Here is a 5,876-nt window from a genome sequence, read left to right as displayed (position 1 = left end):
TGTATTATGGAAAAGGAACCATGAGGGATACCAGATAGAAAGGAGAGGTCCCAGATACTGTGGTGAGGATCAGATATTTTGTGTGCTCTGGGCCTCGGAGGAATGTGGCTGATGTGTTCCAGGGACGACAGCCTCTGAGTAATGTCGGCGTCATAGCTGGTGAGTTGTTCAGTCATGCCAAGCTGCTATTTTCAATTTGAAGTTTCCTTCCCCAGACCTCGGCTTTGCATGACCTGGGGACCTCGGTATGAAATGTTAATTCTGACCATCTGGGTTTGGCGGCTGTTCTATCTGGCTCAGCTGTCTGCTGCAGGGAGGTGGATGCCCTCTGGCTTTTCTCTGTGTTCTCTGTCTTGGTGACCTCCCAGCCAGCACTCATCTGAGGGAGAGTTAATTCATAGATCTCTGTTGCTGGTGCATGAGTAGTCTGTGATCAGGAACAACTCTGATGGGGGCAGGTTATGAGTCCCCTGTTACAGAAGCAGATGTCCTGACTTCTTACCCAGTCCCTAAAAAATAAGAATGACCAGATAGAAGTGCTACCTGGCAATCCTGACTTCCCCCTGTGTTTTTTAGCTCAGACTCACAGTCCATCTGAAACCACACAGCTAGAGAAAGAATTGAATACAACCTGAGAATTCATCATCTTCTACCGTCTCCTTTCTTGGACAGAAAAACTGAGGCCCAAGGACAGGAAGAAAATCCTTCGTGCCATGCAGGGTATTAGAGGCCTATGTGTGCTAGTGTCCAGGTCCTCTGACCTGTCCCATGAGGCTCCTACTCCATTGTGCTCTCTCACACCCAGGGCCTCAGTTCCTCCTTCCCCAGAAGAGAACCAGCTGGGATTTGCTACCAGCCTTTCCCAAAGTTGCTTGGAACTTCTTGGAAGAAACAATGTATAAACTTATTTTCATACCAGAGCTCAACATTGCAACTGAGATGCAGTAAATAGTCAATAATCATGGCCACTTCGGTTCAATTTGTTCTCCATGCCAGGGGCTCTTGAATTGCAGTGTGTTACTGAATTTAATCCTTCTGGCCAACATCTGAGATAAGTGCTTTTATGATGCTCATTATAAAGATAAAAGAATTGAGGCTTAGAGAAGCCAAAAGCCTTCCTTATACAAGACAAAGCTCATAAAAGGGAGAGCTGCCTCTCTGGGTGAACACACCCTTGAACTATGCTGAAGAGACATCCACACGCCTTTGCTATTTGCTCATTATTACACAGAATCCTCTAGTAGTAGGCGTCTTGATCCCACTGTACTAGGGAGATTAAATGGCTTGCCAGAGGACGCACAGCTGGGGCCAGCCAGAGCTGAAGGAAGTCTAGGAGGTAGAATAGTGTCCCTAAGCCCCACTCCCACTCTGACTCGTTGGACTAGAGTCTGGGAAAGATAACTGTGCGTTCAGGCACATCCCTGGTGATTTTAATGCATAGTGAACAAGAAGTCATGTATCTAGTTCAAGGATCCAGTCTATGGTTGGGCAGAAGCCCAGTGAGCAAATATAAATTTCCAAGAGTTTCCTTCCAGACTAGCTGCAGAACCCACCCAGGGCTCAGACATCGAGCCTCAGGCCCGTACCTGCGTCCTTGTAGTGGCTGCCCTGGTGCTCTGCCTAGAGCCCCATCTACCCGTCAGGAACAAGGGAATCGTTCCCCCAGCTTCAGCAGCATTGGTGGCCAACAGGTCTGTACAGAGTGCCTCTCTGAGAATTGCCTTTGGCTGTAGAGAGCTGCCTTCCTCAAGATCACACCCTCTTTTCTGGGGACAGCTCACACCTAGTGACTGGTTATATAGACCAATAAAGGCCTGTTCCCTTTTCCTCAGCTCGGATAATTCTAAAGGAGTGCCCCAGCTCCAGAGCACCTCATAGGATTAGTCTGGGGGCACTGGGATGTCCCCTCTGAAGTGAGAGACTACTTACAGCATCTCTTGCCTATCATTGAAAAAGAGGCGCGGTGCCTGGCAGGCAGCTTCTCTGTACTTGGGAAGACTGCTCTGACCATGTGCACAGAAGACTACCAGTTGCGACTGGGTTGCTGAGCGTGAGTGGGTTCCAGTGGGTCCTGATGTGGAGCAAATGATCCTGCAGCTTGTGCCACACAAACAGGTAGCCTCTGAGGGGATTAGAGGTAACTGATGGGAAACAAGCCCACTGTGTCCTGTGAAGTCTATGACTCTGTTGAAGAATCACAAAATAAGACACTGGGGCTTCTGGTCCATGGCCATGCCAACTAGAAAGGAGAATTTACATCTTTTGAAAAAAAGTTCCCAATGTGTTACTGGCCCTTGCAAAGGCAAAGAGCCTGGCCATAGGAATTCAAGTGGACTTGCAGCCAGAACTGCCTGTCATGAGCTGGGTTCAGTCAACCCCGCCAAGTTATAATGCCAGGTGGGCCCAGCAGCCATCCATCGTGAGACTGAAGTGATGCCTTGGGACTGGATACAAGCAGGGTCAGAGGGCCCCCATCCTTAGGCACTTTCCAAAAGTAACCTCATTAATGTAACAGCTCATAATAGCTTTCATCGCCAGAACTTGCAAGGGTTTTAGAAGCTCTGTGCCAGGAACATATATTCTTATTATAAATCACCATACCATGGTGTTTACAGCCTCAAGACCAGCTGCGGCAGTGGAGAAGGGGTTAGTTCACCCCACGAACCTTCCTCCTGCAAGTCTCCTGAGAAAAAGAAGATCATCAGATTCATGAAGACTTTTTCTAGACCGTATTGTATAAGCAAGTCAACCCAAGTGGTGCAAGGGGTGGGTGGGTGGATCCCCTGGTGTGCTGCCCAGATCCTTCTCTCCCAGGAGTGAGGTGCTTCTGCCCCAGCTGTTGACAGTGTTGGCTGCCAATAGCTCTAGCTGAGTTTCCTCTGTGGCACCTGCCCTCAGCTGAAGAATGTTGCCTTGTCCAGTCCTACCTTTTCCTGGAGTAGCTTGCCTCGATGACTGGTTGAGATGGGGATATAAAAGCCTGGGCCCTCGGCCCCATTTGGATTATCCCAGCTCTAAAGCTCCCTGTGGCACTGGCTGAGACCTGCATTGTAACAGTGCCACGATACAGATTCCTTCTCTGCTGGGTCCTGCTTTCCCTACTCTCCAGTACACTCTATGACAATTTTCATCTAAGAGTTTGCTTCTCAGAAAAACCATTTGTGGTTGATGACATCCCTCATTCCTGGTTGACATCTGTGAGCCATCAGAAGATTGAAACCTCTCCAGTGCTTCGTGCCCACGATTTCATACTCCAAGGGCAGGGGATGCTGTGTGTGGTTAGAGGTGAACCGAGTTCAGGATTCGTTGCGTGAGAAGAGAGAAAGCTTGGCATAGGGGATGTGAGCAAATTCTCTTCAGTCGTTCACAAATGGAAGACACTTCTCCCTCTCTACTCTCTTTTTGTGATCCCCTCTTCAAGATTTGCCGGGCCCCACTGGTCCCGGTGCGCTGTCCTGTGGCCACCTCACTGCTGGTCTGCGGTGCCTGCCTCCTGGACAGGCTGGTGTTTGGAGGTGCCTCCCTGGTTGGCATTTAGGGCTGAAGACCGCTGGGCTGCAGGAAAGGCAGGGAGGCTTGTTGTACCTGGAATGAGTTCCAAGGGCCATAGTTCAAAAATTTCTAAACCCAGGGAGAATCCCAAGAGTTTTTTGAAGGATTTAGAATCCTTCTTTGGGCCGATGCCCATGGCTGCCAGGTCTTTATCAGCTTGTGCACATGCTGGTAAGACCTGGAGAAGCCCAAAAAGGGATGCAGGAAGCAGAGGGGCAAAACCTCAAGGATGATAAACAAAATCCTCAACCAGAAAAAAGCCCACAAAACAGCAGCTGACCTTTCACAAGCTATTCCTAAGAATCTTCTCTGCACTGATTTGTCTTTTATTCAAACACGCAAACAAAAGAATCTGCGGCTGATTTAAAGCCTCTTTAAAGCTCTTCCTATGACGTTCTGGATTTCATATGATAAATGATGCCGCCGAATCTGCTCTAGCTGCCCTATTTGTAATTATCTCCTGAGATTTATCTCCTGAGAATAGTGGGTCATAACAAAAAGGCAGAAGAGAAAATGGGAGGCCGCTGCCCTGGCTGAACTGAACTGACTGAGCTGACCATAGCCGAGTGCTTTGCAAGGACTTTGGAACGAGATCATCAACAAAGGGCTGATAAATTATTGGCCTTACAGCTACAATCACTGTAGCCAGAGACCTCAGACACTTGGGCCTCCCACATTGCATCCTTCCAGGGGTCCATCATGAGAACGCCGGCAAGGGAGCAATGTCTCGTTTGTAATCAGTTGGGACACTGGAAAAAAAAAATTGTCCTCAAAGTCCTACACAAATTCCTCAGTATCTACCAAATGCCCTTAAGTGAGAGCCCCCATAGGGGCCTCTCCCCAAACTGGCCGAGCTCTGAGGGACCCTCTTATAAACTGCTGACGGCAATACCCTTAAGCCTCCGAGGGGAAACAAAAATTAAAATTAATGGAAACCTCGTCAAATTCTGGTAGATACTGGGACTACACTCTCCACTTTAAACCCCACTCTCATACGACAACAAATCTCATGAAAAAAAGGTTTCCACCTAGTAAAGTTCAGAGAGAATTTCTACCTCAACTGTTACAAATGACTCTGAAAGAAACATTCTTTTTTGCTGTGTGACACGGTCCCAGTCAATGTACTAGGTAGAGATCTCCTTTCTGAATGAAAAGGGCAGATATGTTTTGCTTTCCTATAGAGACTTCACCTTAGAATTTCCTGACCAACCTGAACCTGATCTTACATGTTCTTTACAATCTGTCCTTGATTTAGAAGAAGAATCCCAAAAGAAGTCCTCTAATTTAATCAAGGTGCTCAAAAACCTTCGGGCTACTTCTGATACTGATGTTGGTATAATAAAAAGTACGAAGCCTATAAAGAGTCAGATGAACATGACTGAACCTCCTCCTAAGTTGTCTCATTGTCCACTGAAGCCTGAGGCCTCACACCTTGTCACATCCTGAAGGCTTCACACCCAGACGCTAACCGCAGATCCTCCTCCCAGTTCAGAAACCTAATGGGTGCGATGGTGATTTGCCCAGGACTTGAGAACTGTTAACAAGATAGTTGTACCCTGTTTCCCTGTTGTTCCAAACCCTGAACACCCTTTTGTCACAAGCTCCCTGAGACTCAAAAAGATTCACAGTTGTGGACCTTTGCTCAGCCTTCGTCAGCATCCCTGTGGACCCCAACACCCAGTATCTATTTGCCTTTACTTGGAACCATCAACAATAAACCTGGACAGTCATGCCTCAGGGGTCACTGAGACCCCTTCTTATTTCTCCCAAGTGCTCCACCAAGATGTCAGTGCCTTCCCTCCAGTCCCAGGAAATCGACCTTCTACAGTAAGTAGATGACCTCCTGCTGTGCCCAGTTACCAAAGAGACATCCATAAAGGATTCCATTTACTTGTTGTAAGGAAAAATTGCAATGATCTCCAGACACTGTTCATTACCTAGTCATAAAGTAAGCACTGGAGGAATCCAGCTTTCTCCGAAAAGGATTAAGCTAATCCAAGGATTTCCTAGACCCACAACTAAGTGATGGCTTCATTGATTTTTAGACCTAGCTGGCTATTGCTGACTATGGCTTCCTAATTTTTTTCTATTAGTTTCCCCACTCTATGAACTTACTAAAATTTCTGTCCCTGGACCCCTTCCATGGGAGGATAGACACGAGCAGGCATTTCTAAGATTAAAACAAGAACCTCCTGCCCTCGGGCTACCTACCTACGCAGACCTTTCACCCTGTCTGTGCATGAGCGAGAGGACCAGGCCCTGGGAGCATCAAGAGGATGGTAATAAACCCAGGACTGTTGTCCATTACAGCGTCAGCTTGACTC

Source organism: Camelus dromedarius, chromosome 16, assembly GCF_036321535.1.
Source record: "Camelus dromedarius isolate mCamDro1 chromosome 16, mCamDro1.pat, whole genome shotgun sequence".
Classification (NCBI taxonomy): domain Eukaryota; kingdom Metazoa; phylum Chordata; class Mammalia; order Artiodactyla; family Camelidae; genus Camelus; species Camelus dromedarius.
This window is presented reverse-complemented; position numbering follows the sequence as displayed.